The following is a 21,333-nucleotide window of genomic DNA, read 5'->3' on the forward strand; positions in this document are numbered from 1 at the left end:
ATAAAAATTTTAAACCAGGCTAGACAGACAGTGGGTGGGAAAAAAATCTTATAAATGAGTACAAGGGTTGCTTAAGAGAATTATTAGTGAAATTGGGTCATCCAGAAGTTCTGATTTAACACTTCAAAATGAGAAACAAATTGTTTTTATTAGTAAGATGGGAAACTTATACAAGGAACACAATGCTCCTTGCTCCTCAGTGTGATTGGGCTACAATAAGGCTGGGACCAGTCTGTAGCACTTACCTTTAAGAGCACTGGCTGTTACATGAACAAAACTAAGAAGGTGCTTCAAAGGGTTTGTAGGAAATGGATCTAAAAGATAAGCCAGCTTTGGTGCAAAACATTTCTGAAATCCATGCATAAGTTCACCATAATATGCATTTTCCAGGCACTTTCAGAAGTGCCCTCTTGTTCCCCATCTTGTTCTTCACACCTATCCCCTTTCAGTCTTTTTCACTCATGCCAGCAATTGTGTAACAAATCACAAGCTATCTGGTAAAAGGAAAAAACAAAGATGAGGGAGAGGCGAGGGGGAGAAAGAGAGAACAGAAAGCTCATGTGCAGAGAAGCAGATTCTGGGCATAAGTTGGCTCTCAGTGCCATCCACAGAAATGGGGGCCAGAATCAACTCATGCAGTCCATGTTTAGAAATCACTGTGTCCAAAAGCTTCATCAGGTGCAGGAGAGCTAAAACACTGAGCCTTTTTGTTGACAACTGTCAACAAAAAATTCAGGAGTACGATGTTGGTAGTCAATGACTGAACATTCATGCAATCACATAATGTACAATTTTTGATGGATAAAATGTCCTTTGGCACAGTCATAATAGCAAGAAGAATAAAAATAGTTTAAATGCTCTAAGTATTTTTGGGAGCCTTTTGACTGAGTTGTTATGACGCTTATCTATATAAAATACAGCATGGGGTGCTAGATTCAAATACCAGCATTTAACATTTAATAGTTGTATGACTGGACAATTTCTATACCCTCTCTGAGATTCTCTTTATCAACTGTAAAATAGGAGAAATAACATCTATCCAAGGTTGTTGTAAGGATTATCAGTAGCATATATAAAACACCTGGAGTATCAGTCACTTCATAAATGTTAACAATTCTTAATCCAACTATTATAACTTGAAAAAAACAATTGGATCCCTAATCCAGTAGCACCTCTAAATGTGATCTTATTGGGAGATGATGTATTTTTTTAACACTAATTCATTTTTCATCTACTTGGAAGACGGAGAAGTGGGGGAGGGGAGTTGAGAGGGGTAGACCTTACATATGCTGGCACATTGGTCAAATGCGTGTAACAGCCAGGATTGGGTGGCTTGGCAAGAGCCAGGAACCTAGAACTTTAGCCAAGTCTTCCTCTTTAGCCAAGTCTCAACCACTTGAGTCATTACCTTTTATATCCCAGGATCACATTAGCAGGAATCTGGATCAGAAGTAGAGTAGCTGGAACTCAAGTCAATATTCAAAAATAAGATGTGGGCATCCCAAGCCGTGGCTTGACTTGCTATGTTACAATGTCTGCTGCTAGGGAGGTAGAGTCTTTATAGAGGTAACCAAGCTAAAATGTGATCACTACCATGAGCCTTAATACCATATGACTAACATCCTTAGAAAAAAGGAGAGGCTGGGCCACAGATCCAGATGCTCTGAGGAAGACAACGTAAAGAGACAGGAAGAAGATAGTCAAGAAGAAAGGGTTTGGGCAAATCCTTCCCTGATAGCCCTCAGAAGGAGCCAGCCCTGCTGAAACTGTGAGAAAACAAATATCTATTTAAGCCATCAAGTTTGTTATATCTTGGTACAGCAGCTCTAGCAAACTCATATACAACTAGATAAATAAGTCATTAATCCTCAGTGTTTACTTTGATACATCATGGTCAAAACTGTGTATTTGACATTAGGTGAATCAATTCTATTTACCTGAGGTGAGTAATGAGCAGTCTTATATAACATCTACTGCTATTCTCCCCACCCTTACTTTTGAGGAATCATTTTCAGATTGGTGTTCAGAAAAACACTGCTGCAATACAAGTATGAACAGCTTGGCAGAGGAAAATGGTTTACTATAATTGGGATCATCTAGTTTTTATTAAGTATAATTAAGGAAAAATCATACAGATAAATTTACAAATCTGCTTTTCTACTGTTGAGGGAGTTTGCATTCGAAGGAATTAGGACATTTTACACTACTAATTTTCTTCTCAAGAGAAAAACAAAAGTTTACACAGCCATCTACTCATTGACAACTATGCTCATTGAGCCTGGGCTGCTCAGATTCTGACAACTGTGCCAATCTCCTTTAGTTCACAAGGATGTATGTGAAAGTACATTGTTGAGGATAAGTTCTTCACTGTTCTAAGAGATTGATTTTTCAGGGTATCCAACTTTCAAAAGAGACGAGGGAATTATCTGGGACTCAATAAGTATCAATAAGTTTCAATAAGCTTTTCATTGAAAAGCATACTTATATAATCGGCAGTTATGGAAATGAATGTGATTAGCTTTGTCCTAAAATTTTCTTTAAATAACCCCAGCCCACTAAATGTAGCGGGCATAGTAAGAAAATCTAACTATGAGTAACATGCTGCACTGAGATATTCAACAGATACCATCATAATGATAACTGACAAAAGTAAGTTTTTAAAGGGTAAATTCTTATATTTCTCATCACAACTTTATATTTTAATAAGAGGGAGGAAAAATTAAAATGTATGGAATATCAGTGAATACTGTAGGTCAAATAAAATATTTTCTAAAGCTAATATATTTTTATTCCTAATATACATCATTACAAAGATAGACATTACTACTGTCACATTATACAGAAGACAACTTGAGACTAATTACGTGCATTAGTTTTTCATTGCTATAACAAAATGTCTGAGGCTGGATGACGTATAACAAAAAGAAGTTCAATTAGTTAACAGTTTTGTAACCTAAAACTCCAGGATCAGGTGGCCCTATTTTTCAGCTCCTGGTGAGGGAATCACAGGTAATGGCATCACAGCAGGAGCACATGTGAAAGGAATCACTTGATGAGAAAGGACATCAAGATGTAAGGGTGCCAGAGTTACTCTTTCGTAATAACTTAATCTTGTGGGAACTTGGGCCCCGTAAGAACTGCTCAGTCTCTTTTGATAGTGATACTCCCAATGACCTAATGACCTTCCTAAATTGTCCAATATCTCAAAAATGTTATATACTAGACCAAGCCTCTAACACATGAACCCTTAAGGAACAAACCGCATCCAAACCATAGCAGCGAGCATAGGGAACTTTGCTTCGGTCACACAGCTACTGAATTGTGGAGTGGGATTTCAGTGAAGGTCAGTTGGAATCCAAATCTCCTATATTCAAACTCAAGCAATGGATTTAGAATCAATATCCTAAAAGCACTATTGGCTTCCAAGATGCTGATTTATTAAGTAATCACAAGATCCTTTAAAACATTTGAACATACATGAATAGAAGGTATTTTCTTGCTAAAACTGACTCATCTTATTTTCCTTATGAAGAAATCAATGCTATCCACAAATACCTATGAAAAGACTTCAATCATTTAGAGAATAATATAATTATAATAATTTATGAAAAATAGAATTACCATATGATTCAAGAATTACAATTCTGTGTATATACCCAAAAGAATCAAAAGCAGGTTCTCAAAGAGATATTTGTGTGCCCATGGTCATGGTTGAATGATTCATAATAATGAAATCATGGAAGCAACCCAAACATTCAATAATGGATGAATGGATAAGGAAAATGTGGTATATACATACAAAGGAGTATTACTTAGCTTTAAAAAGGAAGAAAATTATGATACATGCTACAACATGCATAAATCAGGAGGATATTATATTAAGGAAATAAACCAAACAGAAAGAGACAAATATTGTATGACTATAATTGTATGATTACTTAAAGTCTTCAAAACATAGAGACTAAAAAGTAGGATAATGGTTGCCAGGGACAGGGGGAATCAGAGAGTAGGAAGATATTTTCCAATGAGTAGAACATTTCTGTTTTAGAAGATGAAAGATTTGCCGGCGCCACAGCTCACTAGGCTAATCCTCCGCCTAGCGGCGCCGGCACACGGGGTTCTAGTCCCGGTTGGGGTGCCGGATTCTGTCCCGGTTGCCCCTCTTCCAGGCCAGCTCTCTGCTGTGGCCAGGGAGTGCAGTGGAGGATGGCCCAGGTGCTTGGACCCTGCATCCCATGGGAGACCAGGAAAAGCACCTGGCTCCTGGCTCCTGCCATCGGATCAGCGCGGTGCGCCGGCCGCAGTGCGCCAGCCACGGTGGCCATTGGAGGGTGAACCAACGGCAATAGGAAGACCTTTCTCTCTGTCTCTCTATCTCTCACTGTCCACTCTGCCTGTCAAAAAAAAAATTTAAAAAAAAATTAAAAAATAAAAAAAAAAGAAAAAAGAAAAAAAGAAAAAAGAAGATGAAAGATTTATGGAGATGAACAGTGGTGATGGTTGTACAACATTATGAATGTGTTTCATGCCAACTACCTGGACGTCTAATAATGTTTAAGATGGTTGATTTTGTTATGCATCCTTTTAACACAATTAAAATGGGGAATATTAATAAAAAGAATACTTGAAGATTTTTTAGATTCAGTACACTGATTAATGACTTTTACAATCTCTTCTCAAGTCCTCTCATAGCAGAGTTACCTTGGACCTTTGAGACAATCTATATGGCATTGCCCATACCATAATCCCTACTCCATGACAATTAGATGACCTCTCTTCAGTGATAGTGGTGGTAGTGGCAGTGACAGAATTAATAGTAACACAGTTATGATTTATCACATACTTGCTCTGTGAATTCCTGGGGCTAAGAATTTTATAGGTAGTTGTTATCTAACTCTCAACACAACAAAATATGAGGTAGATACTATTACTTTTCCAATTTTATAAGTAAGGAAGCAAAAGAATCAGAAACATTAGGTAACTTTTCTGAGTCTATGCTAATAATAAGTAGTGAAGTCAAAAAAGAACTCTGCTGATACATCTTTGTGTCCCACTTGCCTGTACGATTTTTGAAGACAAGCACTTTGTTTTATTCCTCTAGCCTAGCACTCTGTCTAGCAAATAGTAGGCGATCATTTAATACATGGAGTAAAAGGAAGAAAAATGAGGAAGGGAGGGAAAAGAGAAAGGGGGAAAATAAATTACATGGAGGCATGCTACAGTCTCAATAAATGTGTATTCTCCTCCTTTATTTCTTTAATGCTGAAATAACAGAGAAATCTGCAATTACGTTCAGGAACCCTAGGGCTTGGCAATTTTTCCTTCCTTCAGATTTCCATATAATAATTCCTGGTAGAGGCCATGGAAGAAGCTGCTAATATCTGTCTTCTTTAGTGACTTATATTCTAACTAATACATTTTCTGGACTCATCTCTCAGATTCTAATGTTGAGACTACCTAAGGGATATGGTTTCATCGGCCACAATAAGTAACAGGAAAGAAAAGAGTGATGTTCTTGATATTGTCCTCTTACCCATTGGTTTAAACTAAGGTGAAAGAAAAACCACTTCAAACTTAGATGTATCCATAACTGTTATCAATTAGTGGTGCTGAAATTTGAGACGCCAAAACAAGATATTTTGATGCAATAGAAATTGATTCATTATGTAAACTGGGCCATTCTTACAAGGATGTAAGTGCCTCATGCTTCACAAAAGGAAACTTCAGAAGGGCGGCTCTAAAGCAGCTGGTAACTTCACTGCTTTGATCCTACTTTTGCTTGGCTTTACCTCTATTTATAGTTAAAATGTAGTGAGTAATAAATAATAATTAGAAATACATATACAGTAAACACAAGATCCACTAATTGTACTTAGAAAAAACAAATTTTAATATGTTCTAATATTATTTGACCCAAAGAAAGTCAACACATACTTAATGTTTAAGAGTTATCTACGTGTGTGCAATAGAGATAGGAAGACAATAGTATAAGCAAGTACTCAGAAAATCTAAGTAATCATAAAACACTAAAGATTTGTTTATTCCTTTGCTGAAAATTATCTCCAAATTGACAAGTAACTTAGCTATGAATGAGTCAATCTTGTATATAAAATAGGGTTAATACAAAGACTTTTCTTATAGTCAGGAAAAATGAATGTACAGCATATTGATAATACTGTTATTTTAATTCTTTATAATAACAATGAAAAATTATAAATTCTTATATATTAACTTCTCATTTTAAGGTTGGAGTTTATCAGTATTCTCCCTTTTACGTAACTGGTAGTCTGAGAATTAAAGTAAGTCCATCAAGACTCATCCAAAATGTGTGACACGTAATTAAGTTTCTAGGATACTATCCATCCATGAATGCATAGTGCATTCATTCAACCAGTGAACTTTAACTGACTAACTACTATGTATAAGATATTGTATTAAGGGACTGTGAAAAATTCTCTAATTATCTATCTACCTATGTTTCTTACTACCAGACATGTTAAATTCATATTACAGTGATTTATTTGAAAATGATAAACATATTCCAAATGAGCTAATAAAAAGAAAAGATACACCAGTTCTAAAATACAAGATTTATGTAACTAAATACTACTGAAAACTCTTTAGCATTTCTAAAACAATGTAAGTCATTTGAATAAGTTTTCAATATTAGGAATTTGGGACTACTGAAGAAATTAACTAAACACATTTACATTGAATTGCAGTTTTTTGTATTATATCTGAGAACTTTCCTTAAGATGCAATCTGTAATAGCTTATCTATATTAAATATATATTTTCAGTAAATGCATAAATTATTAACTAAAGGACACAACATTTCTACGATAACAAGAAAAATACCAAGAATCTAGCACTTGGTTAAATTAAATTAAAATATTGCAGCCTTGAAATCGATATCTGGATATTAGCACCTCTTCTAGGATGACTATTTAATTTTCCCTTTTTTCTCCCTTTAACTACAACAGAGACACATGCACAAATAGAAAAATCATCTTACAATATACCCTTAAATTTTCTGAATGTGCCCCATGTGTCCACTAATAGCCAAATGCTTTCAAATCTGTTCAGCTAAATGGATCAATAACTACATCCAGGCTCACATAGTGGGGTTGCCAACATGGTGCAATTGAGCCAAACAAACTCCCTCTACTAGGACAAAAATTATTATCCACCAGTTATCTGAAGAGCTACACATCCCCAGGTATCCTTTGGAGAAGTTCACATACACATTATCTTGGGCAGTCAACAACAACTACAAAAATAATTGAAACACAAAACAAAAATTTGAGGAAAATTTGCAAGCTAAAACCAATGAGTTTTAAAATAAACTAGTCTAAATAGTTCAAGGTCTATATCAGCTAAGAATCTTTCAAACTCAGAGTACACAAAATACGTAATAGCAGAAGCAAACTGCTAACAAGCTTCTCTGTGCTCTCACACACAGCTGCAAACAACAATTGAGCAGGTGCAACCAAGCTTTTGAGAATTCCTGCCTGTTGCCCAGGAACCACAACACTGCATGGTTGAGATTTTAAACAGGTGCAAACATTTTTTTTTTCATTCGTCTAGTGCTTGAGACAGAGCAGCAGACAGTACATCTGCAACCACTCCTTACCTAAGGCAACCCCCACAGAAAATAAATTCAAAAGCAGCAAAATAAGTTTGAAAATAAAACAATGTCAGAAACATAGAGGTTGTGCAATAGACTGTTCCCATCACTAGTTACTTTAATAGTACAGTTTCACAAAGTACTCTCTAATCTCTTCACCAGAAGAATGCTTTGTAATTAAAATTATTCTGCCTCATCAAATCTTAGAAATGTTTATTTGATTCTTACAATAGAATGAAATACAACGTATGTATAAAATGTTCTATCTTCTGAAGCTGTCAATATTTATAAGTACAGTACTCAAAATTAACATTTTCACATTATGAAATTTGTAAGCAATTTTCATAACCGAAATATAATAGCTTATCAGTTACTACATAGATTTATATAGCTATAGGTAATTCATATACATACCTGTGCAACTATGGGCCACAACCTGGCAATTTATCAGGTACTCTGAAATATAAAACAAATATATAAGTAAAAATTAACTTACTTGGTTAGAATAGTATTTATATTGAGACAACTTCTCAGAGAAGTAGAAATAATTGGAGTGCATAAGGCAGGGAGTTATTTTATATCTATATGCTCACCATACGATATTTCAGTCACCCTAAATTCATATGAATCAACACACACACACATACACATACACACACACACACACACACACTCACACAATCCCTTACAAATGTTATTAAAAACAAGTACTGGCCAGGGACTAAGACTCACCATAGCCTCTGAAACGCAAATGCTTTCGCTAGAGGATGAGGCAAACACTTAAAAATGATTTTTTTTTGGTATTCTTCCAAGACTATTGCCTTCCTAATACAAATATGACTGCTGCTCTCTAAAATGAAACTACTCCAATTTATCTGAACTCAGTTTGAATATCCGTGAGGAAGAAAAATGTTTTTATAGAATAATCCACCAAAATGCATAAATAAGTAAAAATGAACTTTGAATGTTCATTAACTTTAAGATACAACAACAAATAGAAATGAGATTGGTTGCTACAATGGGGAATGCTAACACTTCATCAGAGATAATGCAGAATGCTTCAAACACACTTGGGCAAAATTGCCAGTGGAGGGGAAACCAGGACAGAAGATTATGGAAGTGCAGCTTGAACAACAGTATGCAGTTTACAATTAGATACTGTAATGTAACATGCCGTCTCCAAAGTATTATGACCCTTAAAATATTTCATAATTCTTCCTAAAAGCAAACTATTTGTATACTTCTTCTGAGCATAGTTGATAACAGCAATATATTAAAGTCAGTGGGTCTACCCAATAGTATTGCTTAAACGTGTAGAGCTAATAAACAATTCAGATGATGGGTCAATGAAATACCATCTTTATATACTTTTGATGGGAGTATGAATTGTTAAATGCATTAAAAACTCAAAGGCAAAATTTTACTCAGCAATTTTACTTCTAAGAATCTATCTTATATAACTGAGAATAAACATTCATGTCAAAAAGGTAATTTTTGTGATAGTCAAAAGCTGTAACAAACTTAAATGTATAGCAATAGCAAAATAATTAAAATATAGAATATCTATACAAAAGAACATTTTGCAATAATTTACTAGGTACTCTAAAAGTATATTTTAAATTTTATAGGAGAATGCAAATTAATAGTATTATAATGTTAAATAAACATGTACAGTTCAGTTGCGTGGACACAATAAACTTATGTGGATGAGAAACAGAACACATAAAATATTAAGAATGATTATATCTTGATGAGATTATTGAAGATTTTAATTTTTTTCTTTTTACTTGCAAATATAGTTAATTCACTACAATAAATATTATGTTTATCATAAGAAAAATATTAGTTGGCAGGGTAAGGGTAAACGAGTTACAATATTCCATATGGAAATTTTGACTAACTTACTAACAGAAATAAATTAATTCAGTCACACATAAAATCCAGTACGGATACCTACAGTGAACAACTCATCCTCACTGCTTCCTTAGAAGGAGATAGCCATGGTCTTTTTTAACCCACTGCTTTTAGAATTTACACCAGTAATTCAGTAACACATTTTTAATCATCTTAGTAAAACTTTAATTATGCAGAGTGAAATTATGACAAGAACAATTTAGAATTGCAAATCTGTTCAATCTAGTACAGACTGATTTATTCACTAAGCTAAAAACATTCAATGAGCATCTACTGTGTGCAAGGTGCTGTGTTTGGCATTGTGATGTGAAAAAGATAATTTAATACAAGTCTTCCCCTCACTGAGCTAACATTTTAATTGTGCTGAAGATTACACACACACAACTCATCTAAAGATGTAAACAGAACACAGTGCAAGGTATTTGTGAGTGATCTGGTAGACAGTTATTTATTGGCAACCAAACTAAACAAATTAGTTACTTGTTAATCCTGCCTAATGATACTACTGGGACATAACTGCTAGGAAAAGGAAAGGAGATAGGCAAGTCATTTTAGTTTGCCTAGAAAATGATGTAGTAAAGAGTCTCTCAACAGCAGTTAAATTTCTTGTGTCCTGTTACCATTATTGGCTTTTGCCTGTCGGAAGCTAGTGCCACATGATGGTTATGAGGTTGAGTCGATGGATTAGCCTGTGTGAAGGCGTGAGAAGCACTAACAGAAGCTATTCATGTGATCAATGATCTGTATACCTGAGTTCAAGGAGTTCCAGGCGGAAGCAGAGTACTGAGGTAGTAGAGTAGTAGAAGACATTGTAATAATAGTAATAGCCAGAGGAACAACCCAATCAGCATTTTTTGCACCTTTGTTTTTCCTGAAGAAAGAGGCAGTGGGATCTAAAAACTTTATGCAGCAATATTTCCCAAGTTCCCTATATGAAGAATGAGGGACCATTTTCCATATTTAACTGAAACACCCAAAAAAAAGGAAGATAAGGACAAAATGAACGTAGTTCCTCAGCTAGAATCAGAACAAGGTGATGTACGTTCCTTAACACACACGAGAGAAGAATGACTTTGTGTATTTTAAACAGACTCTGCAAATGTTCTCATATCATAATAAAATAGAGTTAGCAAATGTAAGTGATGATTGTTACAGTAATTTTTCTCTCATGGCTTGGAAGACAGAAACGGATACTTGCTGATGTCATTCTAGTCCTTATTTGCACTTTGAACTGAAGGACAGTACTGATCTTGAGATGCTAATTGGTATGTCTTCAGATTCTCACAGATTACAAAATCCCAGAATTGTTTCGGTCAAGTGGGTAAAGTTACTATCAGTACCACTCCAGACAGGGACATACTATTGAGTGGCTTTTTCTTTCTTCTTCAAGTCCTTTTAACTTCTAGGTTCACATAGCTGTATTCTCCAGTGGGTATTTAGTGGGTCCTACTGTATTTCATGGAGTTCAACTTCCATGGAAGGTTCCACTTCCCTCCATACAGGTTGGTCCTGTTATAAATACCTCTTAATCCATTAATATATTTAATTTTTAATTTGCTTAAGGCACTGCAAAGGCTTCACTTGGGCCTAGAGGAGAGGGCACCGGCTCCAATAAAAGATATCTGAACCTAAATTCAGACTAAAATCATTTCCCCTAATGCCTAAGTAAATATTATCAGGAACATTATAAAAACTTTGCATTTTAATTAAAACCTATTTTGAGAAAAAATACTATGTAATCCAAAATCATTTCTTTTGGACTCACTTCTGGGCTTGGTACTCCATTATAATTATATTATTACTACAAACTATAACTTTTAATTATCAATAAAACTTATTTTATTTTTGAAAATTGAAGTACCCTAGCTTCTGTGTTTTATCTAAACACAAAGTCCTACGAAAGTTAGAAATTAAAATTTTAAAAGTTGACTTGAAAAACTTGTTAATTATGCCTATTTTTTCATAATTACAGACCAGATTTTTTTCTTTTTTATTTAGTAAATATAAATTTTCAAAGTACAGTTAATGGATTGCAATGGCTTCCCCCCCCCCATAATTTCCCTCCCACTCACTCGCCTCCCATCTCCCGCTCCCTCTCCCATTCCATTCACATCAAGATTCATTTTCAATTCTCTTTATATACAGAAGATCAATTCAGTATATATTAAGTAAAGATTTCATCAGTTTGCACCCACACAGAAACACAAAGTGTAAAATACTGTTTCAGTACTAGTTATAGCATTACTTCACATTGGACAACACACTAAGGACAGATCCCAGATGAGAAGTAAGTACACAGTGACTCCTGTTGTTGACTTAACAATCTGACATTCTTGTTTATGGTGTCAGTAATCTCCCTAGGCTCTAGTCATAAGTTGCCAAGGCTATGGAAGCCTTTTGAGTTCGCTGACTTCGATCTTATTCCGACAGGGTCATAGTCAAAGTGGAAGTTCTCTCCTCCCTTCAGAGAAAGGTACCTCCTTCTTTGATGGCCCTGCTCTTTCCACTGGGATCTCACTTGCAGAGATCTTCCATTTAGGTCTTTTTTTTTTTTTTCCAGGGTGTCTTGGCTTTCCATGCCTCAAATACTCTCATGGGCTCTTCAGCCATATCCGAATGCCTTAAGGGCTGATTCTGAGGCCAGAGTGCTATTTAGGACATCTGCCATTCTATGAGTCTACTGTGTATCCTGCTTCCCATGATGGATCCTTCTCTCCCTTTTTGATTCTATCAGCTAGTATTAGCAGACACTAGACTTGTTTGTGTGATCCCTTTGACTCTTAGACCTATCAGTGTGATCAATTGTGAACTGAAATTGATCACTTGGACTAGTGAGATGGCATTGGTACATGCCACCTTGCAGACCAGATTTAACCTTTCATTCATAAAAAGATGTGTTCCTATCTAATAAACTCTGTGAATTGAAATAGATAAAGAGCAATAGGAAGGCAAAAGAAATCACAGGATGAACTCCCCTTCACACAGGAGCTTAGTGGGTCTGTACAGATCTTATTGTCAGATCAGCTACAATAAAGCTACAAAATACACAAGAAACTAAGCTTATTAAAAACCGATAAACTTGAATTTTCTAGTATTAACAGCTAGCACTTAATTCAATACCAAATTTTCTGGTGTAAAAACAGTAAATTTGAACTCTCGAGTAGATAGCTGATCTACAATGCACTAAATGTTGATATTACTATTTGCCCTGTTATTCTCCCTTCACAGTGTATGAATGAGCAAACACTTGTTAATTTTTTATAGGGGATTTTATTTAAATTTGACAACTTTTTTTTAAAGATTTTATTTTTAATTTACTTATTTGAGAGGTAGAGTTATAGACAGTGAGAGGAAGAGACAGAGAGAAAGGTCTTCCCTCCACTGGCCTACTTTCCAAACAGCCACAACAGCCAGAGCTGAGCCAATCCAAAGCCAGGAGCCAGGAGCTTTCTCCCAGTCTCCCACATGTGTCCAGGGCCCCAAGGACTTGAGTCATCTTCTACTGCTTTCCAAGGCCACAGCAAGGAGCTGGATTGGAAGAGAAGCAGCCGGGACTAGAACCGGCGCCCACATGGGACACCGGCTCTGCAGGCAGAGGATTAACCTACTGGGCCACGGTGCCAGCCCCTAAACTTGACAACTTCATACATGAAAGTATAAGGTTTAGTTTAAAAACAACAGAATTAGAATTCAGAGAAGTATTAGGAATTACATTTTCAAAATACAATCAACTTGAAGTTGTAACCATTGAAACAATACTGGACTGCTTATACATATCCCTAGAGTCTTAGTTTAGATGTCATTTCCTCTAGAATCCAATATCCTGTGCATAATCTTGTCAAAATAATCATCACATTGCATTGCAATTGTCTTCACATAAGACTGTAAATTGAGGGCAAGTGCTTTTTTCTGAAAATTTTATTCTAGTCTTTAGTATAGTACATAAAATGAATATGTTGTAGGAATGTCTTAAATATTAGTGAAAGGGGGGTCAGTGGGCATAGCAGGTAAAGCTGCCGCCTGCAGTGCCGGCATCCATTATGGGCACTGGTTCGAGACCCAGCTGCTCCATTTCTGATCCAGCTCTCTGCACCCGTGTGGGAGACATGGAGGAAACTTCAGATTGGCACAGCTCCAACCACTGCGGCCAACTGGGGAGTGAACCAGCAGATGGAAGACCTCTCTCTCTCTGCCTCTCTCTCCCTGTGTAACTCTGACTTTCAAATAAATATAAAAATCTTTTAAAAATATTAGTGAAAGGAATAACGTGATTTCTGCTACCCTCTATTCTTCATAAATAAGAAAATTGATATTGTATTAAAAATGAATCATTTCTTTCCAATCTTCAAAGGGCAAATCTATTTTCTTGTGCTCTTCCTTCCTTCTTTTCCCTTTATTCTATTTTTAAAGATTGATTTATTTATTTGAAAGACAGATTAACAAAGAAAAGAGAAGGAGAGACAGAGAGAGAGCTTCATTCCACTGGCTTACTGCCAAATGGCTGCAACAACTAGGGCTGGGCCAGGCCAAAACCGGAAGCTGGATGGGAAGTGGAGCAGCCCATATGGATGCCACTAGTATCTGCTTCTTTTCTTTAAAATCAATACAAAGCTAAGAGAATCTGAGTTTCAAATATTTATCCCAGGTTAAAAAGCTTGTTAGTTTATTCCAAAATGAGCAGGGGTGAACCATTCAAATCTCATCTTTTTTTTTTTTTTTTTTAATATAAAATGGTGACTACTAGAAATTGGGAAAAGTGGGGAGGTTCAATAACAGGTATCAAAACATAGACAGAAGAAATTCTAGTGGGATGACTATAGCTTACAACAACCAATTATAAAGTTTATGAACAAATATAAGAAAGGAGCTCAGAGTCTCTAAACACAGAAATGAAAAGGAGAGCTAAATGTCAATTACTTTGATTTGATCAGTACATATTGAATATATTTCTTAAAATGTCATACTGTATATATATGTACAATTATTAATGTGAACCATTTTATCACAGTGTACCCAATAAATACATACAATAAAAGAATTTTAAAAGTTCATAGAAAATGTATGTTATGAAAAAAGTATGTGTGGATTTCAAAAATTTTTGCACCAAACTAAATTTATCTTTAAATAAAAAATTCACATATTAACAGACACCTAAGATGGTTGAAGTTGTGATACACAGTCCCTGGAAAGAGTTTTGCAGTTCCTAATATATTGTATGGTTGTCCACTTTCTCCAAGAATCTAGGACTCTTTTTGTCCCCCCACTATTGTATTCCTTCATGGGATTTATGACAGTTTGAATTATTGGTGTGACTATTGGTTTATGTGTTTATTATCGGTCCTTCTTATTAGATTGTAAACTCCATAGAGATCACATTGTTTTGTTCACCACTCTATAGCCAGGGTTTTATTTAGTGCTTGATATATAATAAACACTTAGTAAGTATTTTTCAGGTATATAAATATACTATTTGGAGCATTAGCTTTCAGTGAAAAATGATGATAAAATTAGGTAGGTAATAGCTACTTCCACCATTGTTTTCATTCTGTCTACCACACTAACACCTGTTGATGTGATGACCTTTTATTGTAAATTCCATTCAATAGAAGGAAAGTTAAAAAGAAAAAAAAACTTCCAGAGCAACCCTACGTAGAAGGTAGAATATCTAGGAAAAGCAACGGAATTATATTGACAACAGTAACCACTACCAATCAGCAGTTTTGAGATTGAATTCAACCTTAGGTTGTGTCCTAGGGAAATTTAAACATTCCCCATGATACTCAGATTCATCATATTGATAATGGGGGAATTTTATTTAATGTAACGGGATTTTGTGTTGATTTGTGTGATGAATTAAAGGAAAGCAGCTGTTAATAAAATGAAAAGTATTTAAGAGAAGATGCTCTCTTTACATTGTCCAGCTAGTTAATACAGTTAGAGACATAATTTGACCAAAATCTCAGGATCAGACATTGTAGGAAGGGGAAAATGAAAAAACTAAGGGCTTAGAGGCAGAGAAAAGTGCACAGATGTTATGGATAATAAGTAAAAACAAAATGAAAGACAGTAGTGGGAATATCACAGCAGTCAGAAATGGAAAAAGATTTCAAGATAATAGAAAAATTGCCAAGAAATCTATTAGCTTTTCCCTTTGGTAACACAGACTTCCCCTTATATAAATAAAATAATTGCCACTATTACTGTTAGCAGAAAAATCAACTGAAATGTACATTAAACACATATTAGAGAGTTAACATTCTTCACATGATTTCACATACTGGAAACTCAGCCTGTGTAAATATAGCTATGAACTTTATTATTTACTGTAATAAAGTAATAGCATTTCTCCCTCTATGTATAACCTGCAGAGGTATAAAAAGAAAATGTGTACTTGTTCTTTAGGTACAATTACAAGGCAACAGAATGTTAGGAGGGAACCTCATAAAGCAGAAAAAAATGGAATTAAAAGACATTTATTTTGATGTGAAAAAATTTTGAAATCCACGCATTTTTTTCACAATGTAAAAATGTGCATTTTCCATTTATATTTTGAAGACCCCTGGAAGACTTAGGCTAAGTCTTTGCATTTTTGTGCTTACCAGAGCATGGTTACTAATATTAGAAGGTATCTTGATAAAAGTAAAATATCTATTATTTAAAATGATTGAAACCAAAGGTGTTTCAGATTTCAGATTTTTTTTCAGTCTTTGGAAGATTTGTATATATACATAATGAGTAAGCTTGGGATGAGAACCAATTCTAAATATGACATTCACTTATGATTCATGTATAACTTAAACACACAGTCTCAAGGTTATTTCCTACAATATATTAATTTGAAGGTGTTTTTGCTGCGACCTGTCATATGAGGTCAGGTGTGGAATTTTCCACTTGTGGTATCATGTCAGTGCACAAAAAGTTTCAGAATTTGGAGTATTTCAGATTTCAGATTTTCAAATTGGGTTGCCCAATCTAAACCATGAAAATTTTGTCTGAAATTCTTCTGCCATACTTAGTTGCTTTCAGTGTTTTCACAAATTTTATCAAACTTATAGCTCTCTGTCCAAATCATTACCTTGAGAATGTATGTGTTTGTGTTTGCTGGAAATTCTGATCTCCTATATATTATATTTTTTGGATGATTTATCAGTAAGTATAAAGAATGATAGACAATGGGATGAAAGTAAGGCAAGTAAGGTAATGTAAGGGGGAAAGTAAATACTGGGATTGTGAGTTAGGTTTAAGTTTTAATAGGATAACTAGTGCAGAAATCTCTGAATGATCGCATTCATGTAAAGACCTGAAATAAATAAACAGGTGTGATGGGCAGCAATGCCTTGGAGAACAAGAATTCATGTGAAAGAAAGAAAGAGGAAGTTCAAAGTTCCTCAGGCAGGAACATGCTCTTCTGTTTCCTGCAAATTATCAGGCTATGTTTACAAGAGGAATCTTTCTATTCAGACATATGAGGGTTTATGTTAAAAAGAGAAAACAGGGATTGGTGCTTGTTATAGCAATTGAGGCTCCACTTGGGACACATGTGTCCATTTCGGAGTTCCTGAGTCTGAGTCCTGATTCAACTCCTCATTCCAACTTCCTGCTAAAGCACTGGGAGGCAGCACTGATGGCACAAGCAGTTACGTCCCTGTATCCACATGAAAAAGCTGGTTTGACTTGGATCCTGGTTTCAACCTGATCCACTCTTAATCTGTTGCAGGAATTTTAGGGTGTGAATCAGCAGATGGAAGATCTTTGTGTATCTCTTTCTTTTTTTCTCTCTCTCTCTCTCTCTGTCTCTACCCCCTTTTACATATATATACATAAAACTTTTAAAATAATTGATCTCCCAATAAAAAATTAAAATTCTGAGAATATAGAACCAGGACATTTGGCATCACTATGATACTACATCCCAGTGGAATTATCCAACTCAGTAATAGCTAGGTACTCTAAGATGAACAAAGCAAGTTTCACTAACAACAACCACAGAAAATGGCAACCTATATAATATATCTGGAGTACCCAGTAAAAAAGAAATCCACTTTAACAAGATACTTCCAACATTTGAAGCTACGTGTGAGTCTCACAAGAAAAAGCAAATTCCAATGAAGAAGAGCTCATATATCAAAAAAGTATCAAACATATGAGTAAAGCATTTCCATAAATGAATCAGCTGATGTAAAAGTGCATTCCATCAAATATGAACATTAAGTTAAAAAATAAATAGGACCACAGTCTTAAGAACTGAAGTATCAGAATACTAAGCTCAGTGAAATAAAAGTTTAAGAATGGCAAAAAGAAAGAGGCAAAAATAAGAAAAGAAATTATGAAATATGCAGATTTGATTAAAAACCAGAGATCTAAAGAAATGAGATTGTCAAGAAAACTAATATTTGAAAAGATACTGTATTACATTAGATACCACTGAAGGATGAATTACTGAACTAAAAGATAATTTCAAGGAATTCATCTAGAATAAAAAGAGGAAGGATAGAATATATTAAGAAAAAGATGAAGAGTCATAAAGGACAAAATAAAAAGCTCTAACACATCTAATAATTATTTGAAAATGAGAAAACAGGATAAAAAGACAGTATCTCAAGTGATGATGGATCTTCCCCTGAGTGATGAAAGACATAAAACCTCAGATGCATAAAGTACAAGTTGAAGAAGGAAAAAACAAACACAAATCTAAGCACATTACAATGAAATTTACAAGATGGTATTATTCTGGACCAAGTAAAGGAAACATAAACCATTCAGATATTTATAACAAGACAATGTAAAGAATGCAATAGAAGAGGCTGATAAGCCAAACAAGGGATAGTGATGCAAAATAGAGATTAGCATCAGCAAGGGACAATTGGGAGAAACAGAAAGCTCCAGTATGGTAGTTTTTCAGTAGCTGGGTATGTCACCCAAGGCTGACATTTCTCCTTCCTTTGTTTCCTCCAATCAAACACTAATTATTTCCTTTGGCTGAACATAGCCAGAAGAAAAATGACTTACAATTCTAGAAAATTCAGCTTGCTTAAAAACAACAAAGTAGAATAAGAGAATTGACTAAAACTGAGATTCAAATGGTCTACACCGTGTATAAATGTCAAAGGAAAAGAGGAAAGGCACTATTTACAAAGTAAAGTCATGAAATGATGCTGACTTCTCAATGATAACAGAATCTACCAAAAAAAAAAAAAAAAAAAGAAGGAATAATATCTTCAAAGTGCTGAAGGAAAACAAAATGGTCAATTATATATACAGTTAAACTATCATTAAAAAGTGAGAACAAAGTACCTATTCAGATGAAGACCGAGGTTTTGCATATTGCCTTTTAATAAAATATACAAAAGTTCATTACTAATACGTGAATTTAACAGAGAATGATAGCAGGAACAAATTGGAAATAAGGAGACTGACAAGTACTGTGCTGGGAATTATTCAATGAAAGACTGCAAAAACAAGTGAGAAACAAAAAGCTAAGATTTGTATTGTTTGCTGACTTGCATGTGTAAATATTCCCACCACCACATATTTCAGGCTACAAACATAATGTGTAGTTGGAAACAGATACACACAATCAGCTCTTACAAAACGGAAGTGAGCTCTAGCATACCACTGGGCATAGGGAACTACCTAGCAAATCTTAAATAAGATTTTACTATAAAGTATTAAATAACAGTTATGAAAGATGTTATAAAAAATTTTAATCTGAAATATTGGACAGCATTCATATCGAACACAGGGCAGTTGTAATTAGAGTTAAAGTGTCTTAAGGTGTTTACATGCTTTGAAAAGAGCACAGAAACACTAACATGGCCGAGTGAGTTTGTTAAATAATAGAGGATGATTAGATATTTAGTGGTAATAACTTAGTTAGGAATTTAAACTAAAATATGTAACTCTCAAAATAAGAGAAAAGTGAAATTTCTTAAGAAAATGCAAAGTAAAGGCCGGCACTGTGGTGTAGTAGGCTGAGCCTCTGCCACCAGCGCTGACATTCCATATGGACACTGGTTGCTATTATTACCACCCAGCTTAAGAGAATTTGGGGTCCCATGGCAAGTTTTTATAATTTATTTTAAAGCTTTTATTTAATGAATGCATTTTTCATAGATACAACTTTAGGAATATAGTGGCTCCTTCCCCCATACCTGCCTTCCCACCCCGACTCCCATTCCATCTCCTACTCCCTCTCCAATCCCTTTCTTCATTATGGTTCATTTTTAGTTTATATACAGAGGACCAACTCCATACTAAGTACAGATTTCAATAGTTTGTACCCACATACACACAGAACATATAAAGTACAGTTTGAGAACAGGTTTTGTAGTTAATTCTCATAGTACAACAATGGCAAGTTTTTAAACTGTACCCTTAGAAGTAAGTCCATAGTAATGTATGCAGAATTATACAGCTTTGTAGTTACAAACTTCATATATTTCTTAATTACAACTTTAGGAACAAGGTAATTCTTCCCCCTTGCCCGACCTTCCACCCACACTCCAACCCCTTTCATCCTCCCTCTTATTCCCTCTTTTATTTTTTACTAAGACCTATTTTAAATTAACTTTATACATATATGATTAACTCTATGTTAAGTAAAGAGTTCAACAAATACTATGGAAAAAATAAACTTTTTTCTTCAACAGTTAAGATAAGGGATGTTCAAAGTCATTGTTTCTCAAAGTGTCAATTTCACTTCTACAGATTGCGTTTTAGGTGCTCTGGTAGTTATCACAGGTCAGGGAGAACATATAGTTATTTGTCCTTTTGGGACTGGCTTATTTCACTAAGTATGATGTTTTTCAGTTTCATCCATTTTGTTGCAAATGACCAGATTTCGTTTTTTTGTTTACTTGCTTGCTTATTTTTTTTTTTACTGCTGTGTAGTATTCCATGGTGTACATATCCCATAATTTCTTTATCCAGTCTTCAGTTCATTGGCATTTGGTTTGATTCCATGTCTTAGCCATTGTGAATTGAACTGCAACAAACATGGGATACAGATAACTTTCATATGCAGATTTCATTTCCCTTGAGTAAATTCCAAGGAGTGGAATAGCCTGGTCACATGGTAGATCTATATTCAGATTTCTCAAATATCTCCATAGCATCTTCCATAGTGACTTTTTTTTTTTTTTTTTTTTTGGACAGGCAGAGTGGATAGTGAGAGAGAGAGACCGAGAGAAAGGTCTTCCTTTGCTGTTGGTTCACCCTCCAATGGCTGCCGTGGCCGGCGCGCTGCGGCCGGCGCACCGCGTTGATCCAAAGGCAGGAGCCAGGTGCTTTTCCTGGTCTCCCATGGGGTGCAGGGCCCAAGCACTTGGGCCATCCTCCACTGCACTCTCTGGCCACAGCAGAGAGCTGGCCTGGAAGAGGGGCAACCGGGACAGAATCTGGCGCCCCAACCGGGACTAGAACCTGTTGTGCCGGCGCCGCTAGGTGGAGGATTAGCCTAGTTAGCCGCGGCCCGGCCCATAGTGACTTTTCTAGTTTACATTCCCACAACAATGAATTAGGGAAACTTTCCCCCACATCCTCAGCAGTATTGTTGTTTGATGATTTCTGTATGAAAGTATTCTAACTAGAGTAAGGTGAAACCAAATTTTGATTTGCATGTCCCTGAGGGCTAGTGATCCTGAGCATTTTTTAATGTCTGTTGGCCATTTGGATTTCCTCTTCTGAAAAATGTCTGTTTAAGTCCTTTGCCCATTTAATAACTGGATAGTTTGTTCTGTTGTTGTTGAGTTGCTTGATTTGTTTATAGATTCTGGTTATTAATCCTTTATCAGT

The 21,333-nt window shown here is 35.3% G+C and overlaps 1 protein-coding gene across 47 annotated transcripts in view; it reads right to left on the reverse strand.

Moving 5' to 3' along the window:
• Positions 1 to 21,333, reverse strand: part of ZBTB20 (zinc finger and BTB domain containing 20) — an 873,240-nt gene that overhangs the window by 597,543 nt on the left and 254,364 nt on the right. For all 47 annotated transcript variants that reach the window (XR_016233099.1, XR_016233101.1, XR_016233100.1 and 44 more), the window contains one exon: positions 8,041 to 8,082. The gene's annotated coding sequence lies outside the window, so the exon portion shown is untranslated. The remainder of the gene's footprint in view (positions 1 to 8,040; positions 8,083 to 21,333) is intronic.

Source organism: Oryctolagus cuniculus, chromosome 4 (genome assembly GCF_051225735.1).
Source record: "Oryctolagus cuniculus isolate XC-2025 breed Fujian yellow rabbit chromosome 4, ASM5122573v1, whole genome shotgun sequence".
Classification (NCBI taxonomy): Eukaryota; Metazoa; Chordata; class Mammalia; order Lagomorpha; family Leporidae; genus Oryctolagus; species Oryctolagus cuniculus.